The sequence below is a fragment of the Engystomops pustulosus genome, unplaced genomic scaffold (assembly GCF_040894005.1).
Source record: "Engystomops pustulosus unplaced genomic scaffold, aEngPut4.maternal MAT_SCAFFOLD_639, whole genome shotgun sequence".
NCBI lineage: Eukaryota > Metazoa > Chordata > Amphibia > Anura > Leptodactylidae > Engystomops > Engystomops pustulosus.
This window is the reverse complement of record NW_027285518.1, coordinates 7,828-12,500: the sequence shown is the minus strand read 5'-3', so window position 1 is coordinate 12,500 and position 4,673 is coordinate 7,828.

The window sequence follows — 4,673 nt, the reverse complement described above, 5'->3', positions numbered from 1 at the left end:
CCGTTGGTCACGGGGGTTCAGCCAAGCACGCGCCGCCGGCCCCGCAGAGCTGGTTCTCGCCTGGAGTGCGAGCCTTGCCCCGTGCATGGACTTCCGAAGTGATGACGTCAGCGGGAGCAGCCGCTCGGCCGTATCCGGCGGCATGTCACTGTTCCCCGGCCAGACTTGGCGGCAAGTCCCGGGGACGAACAAGCCCATGGAAGTAGGGGCTCAGCGGGAGCAGCCAGTTGGCCTATCCGGCCACATGTCACTGTCCCCCGGCCAGACTTGGCGGCAAGTCCCGGGGAGGAACAAGCCCATGGAAGTAGGAGCTCCGACTTCCAAAGTGATGACGTCAGCGGGAGCAGCCGCTCGGCCGTATCCGGCGGCATGTCACTGTTCCCCGGCCAGACTTGGCGGCAAGTCCCGGGGACGAACAAGCCCATGGAAGTAGGGGCTCAGCGGGAGCAGCCAGTTGGCCTATCCGGCCACATGTCACTGTCCCCCGGCCAGACTTGGCGGCAAGTCCCGGGGAGGAACAAGCCCATGGAAGTAGGAGCTCCGACTTCCAAAGTGATGACGTCAGCGGGAGCAGCCGCTCGGCCGTATCCGGCGGCATGTCACTGTTCCCCGGCCAGACTTGGCGGCAAGTCCCGGGGACGAACAAGCCCATGGAAGTAGGGGCTCAGCGGGAGCAGCCAGTTGGCCTATCCGGCCACATGTCACTGTCCCCCGGCCAGACTTGGCGGCAAGTCCCGGGGAGGAACAAGCCCATGGAAGTAGGAGCTCCGACTTCCAAAGTGATGACGTCAGCGGGAGCAGCCGCTCGGCCGTATCCGGCGGCATGTCACTGTTCCCCGGCCAGACTTGGCGGCAAGTCCCGGGGACGAACAAGCCCATGGAAGTAGGGGCTCAGCGGGAGCAGCCAGTTGGCCTATCCGGCCACATGTCACTGTCCCCCGGCCAGACTTGGCGGCAAGTCCCGGGGAGGAACAAGCCCATGGAAGTAGGAGCTCCGACTTCCAAAGTGATGACGTCAGCGGGAGCAGCCGCTCGGCCGTATCCGGCGGCATGTCACTGTTCCCCGGCCAGACTTGGCGGCAAGTCCCGGGGACGAACAAGCCCATGGAAGTAGGGGCTCAGCGGGAGCAGCCAGTTGGCCTATCCGGCCACATGTCACTGTCCCCCGGCCAGACTTGGCGGCAAGTCCCGGGGAGGAACAAGCCCATGGAAGTAGGAGCTCCGACTTCCAAAGTGATGACGTCAGCGGGAGCAGCCGCTCGGCCGTATCCGGCGGCATGTCACTGTTCCCCGGCCAGACTTGGCGGCAAGTCCCGGGGACGAACAAGCCCATGGAAGTAGGGGCTCAGCGGGAGCAGCCAGTTGGCCTATCCGGCCACATGTCACTGTCCCCCGGCCAGACTTGGCGGCAAGTCCCGGGGAGGAACAAGCCCATGGAAGTAGGAGCTCCGACTTCCAAAGTGATGACGTCAGCGGGAGCAGCCGCTCGGCCGTATCCGGCGGCATGTCACTGTTCCCCGGCCAGACTTGGCGGCAAGTCCCGGGGACGAACAAGCCCATGGAAGTAGGGGCTCAGCGGGAGCAGCCAGTTGGCCTATCCGGCCACATGTCACTGTCCCCCGGCCAGACTTGGCGGCAAGTCCCGGGGAGGAACAAGCCCATGGAAGTAGGAGCTCCTACTTCCAAAGCGATGACGTCAGCGGGAGCAGCCGCTCGGCCGTATCCGGCGGCATGTCACTGTTCCCCGGCCAGACTTGGCGGCAAGTCCCGGGGGACGAACAAGCCCATGGAAGTAGGGGCTCAGCGGGAGCAGCCAGTTGGCCTATCCGGCCACATGTCACTGTCCCCCGGCCAGACTTGGCGGCAAGTCCCGGGGAGGAACAAGCCCATGGAAGTAGGAGCTCCTACTTCCAAAGCGATGACGTCAGCGGGAGAAGCCGCTCGGCCTATCCGGCCACATGTCACCGTCCCCCGGCCACACTTGGCTATAGGTCCCGGGGAGGAATAATGCCCATGGAAGTAGGAGCTCCTACTTCCAAAGGGGCAAGTCAGCGGGAGCAGCCACTTGGCCTATTCGGCCAAGTTTCACTGTTCCCCGGCCAACTTGGCTGTAGGTCCCGGAGAGGAATAATGCCCATGGAAGTAAGAGCTCCTACCTCCAAAGGGGCAAGTCAGCGGGAGAAGCCACTTGGCCTATCCGGCCACATGTCACTGTCCCCCGGCCAAGCTTGGCTGTAGGTCCCGGGGAGGAATAATGCCCATGGAAGTAGGAGCTCCTACTTCCAAAGGGGCAAGTCAGCGGAAGAAGCCACTAGTTCTATCCGGCCAAGAGTCACTGTTCCCCGGCCTTACTTGGCAGTAGGTCCCGGGGAGGAATAATGCCCATGGAAGTAGGAGCTCCTACTTCCAAAGGGGCAAGTCAGCGGGAGAAGCCACTTGGCCTATCCGGCCAAGAGTCACTGTTCCCCGGCCACTCTTGGCAGTAGGTCCCGGGGAGGAATAATGCCCATGGAAGTAGGAGCTCCTACTTCCAAAGGGGCAAGTCAGCGGGAGAAGCCACTAGTTCTATCCGGCCAAGAGTCACTGTTCCCCGGCTACACTTGGCAGTAGGTCCCGGGGAGGAATAATGCCCATGGAAGTAGGAGCTACTACCTCCAAAGGGTGAAGACACTTGGCTCTAAGTCCCCGAGAGGTATACTGCCCATGGGAGTAAGAGCTCCTACTTCCAAAGGGGCAAGTCAGCGGGAGAAGCCACTTGGCCTACCCGGCCAAGAGTCACTGTTCCCCGGCCACACTTGGCAGTAGGTCCCGGGGAGGAATAATGCCCATGGAAGTAGGAGCTCCTACTTCCAAAGGGGCAAGTCAGCGGGAGAAGCCACTTGGCCTACCCGGCCAAGAGTCACTGTTCCCCGGCCACACTTGGCAGTAGGTCCCGGGGAGGAATAATGCCCATGGAAGTAGGAGCTCCTACTTCCAAAGGGGCAAGTCAGCGGGAGAAGCCACTTGGCCTATCCGGCCACATGTCACTGTCCCCCGGCCACACTTGGCTGTAGGTCCCGGGGTGGAATAATGCCCATGGAAGTAGGAGCTCCTACTTCCAAAGGGGCAAGTCAGCGGGAGCAGCCACTTGGCCTATCCGGCCAAGTGTCACTGTTCCCCGGCCACACTTGGCTGTAGGTCCCGGAGAGGAATAATGCCCATGGAAGTAAGAGCTCCTACCTCCAAAGGGTGAAGACACTTGGCTCTAAGTCCCCGAGAGGTATACTGCCCATGGAAGTGAGAGCTCCTACTTCCAAAGGGGCAAGTCAGCGGGAGAAGCCACTTGGCCTATCCGGCCAAGAGTCACTGTTCCCCGGCCACACTTGGCAGTAGGTCCCGGGGAGGAATAATGCCCATGGAAGTAAGAGCTCCTACTTCCATAGGGGCAAGTCAGCGGGAGAAGCCACTTGGCCTATCCGGCCAAGAGTCACTGTTCCCCGGCCACACTTGGCAGTAGGTCCCGGGGAGGAATAATGCCCATGGAAGTAGGAGCTCCTACTTCCAAAGGGGCAAGTCAGCGGGAGAAGCCACTTGGCCTATCCGGCCACATGTCACTGTCCCCCGGCCACTCTTGGCTGTAGGTCCCGGGGAGGAATAATGCCCATGGAAGTAGGAGCTCCTACTTCCAAAGGGGCAAGTCAGCGGGAGAAGCCACTTGGACTATCCGGCCAAGAGTCACTGTTCCCCGGCCACACTTGGCAGTATGTCCCGGGGAGGAATAATGCCCATGGAAGTGGGAGCTCCTACTTCCAAAGGGGCAAGTCGGCGGGAGAAGCCACTTGGCCTATCCGGCCAAGAGTCACTGTTCCCCGGCCACACTTGGCAGTAGGTCCCGGGGAGGAATAATGCCCATGGAAGTAAGAGCTCCTACTTCCAAAGGGGCAAGTCAGCGGGAGAAGCCACTTGGCCTATCCGGCCAAGAGTCACTGTTCCCCGGCCACACTTGGCAGTAGGTCCCGGGGAGGAATAATGCCCATGGAAGTAAGAGCTCCTACTTCAATAGGGGCAAGTCAGCGGGAGAAGCCACTTGGCCTATCCGGCCAAGAGTCACTGTTCCCCGGCCACACTTGGCAGTAGGTCCCGGGGAGGAATAATGCCCATGGAAGTAGGAGCTCCTACCTCCAAAGGGTGAAGACACTTGGCTCTAAGTCCCCGAGAGGTATAATGCCCATGGAAGTAAGAGCTCCTACTTCCAAAGGGGCAAGTCAGCGGGAGAAGCCACTTGGCCTATCCGGCCAAGAGTCACTGTTCCCCGGCCACACTTGGCTGTAGGTCCCGGGGAGGAATAATGCCCATGGAAGTAGGAGCTCCTACTTCCAAAGGGGCAAGTCAGCGGGAGAAGAGCCACTTGGCCTATCCGGCCAAGAGTCACTGTTCCCCGGCCACACTTGGCAGTAGGTCCCGGGGAGGAATAATGCCCATGGAAGTAGGAGCTACTACCTCCAAAGGGTGAAGACACTTGGCTCTAAGTCCCCGAGAGGTATACTGCCCATGGGAGTAAGAGCTCCTACTTCCAAAGGGGCAAGTCAGCGGGAGAAGCCACTTGGCCTATCCGGCCAAGAGTCACTGTTCCCCGGCCACACTTGGCAGTAGGTCCCGGAGAGGAATAATGCCCATGGAAGTAGGAGCTCCTA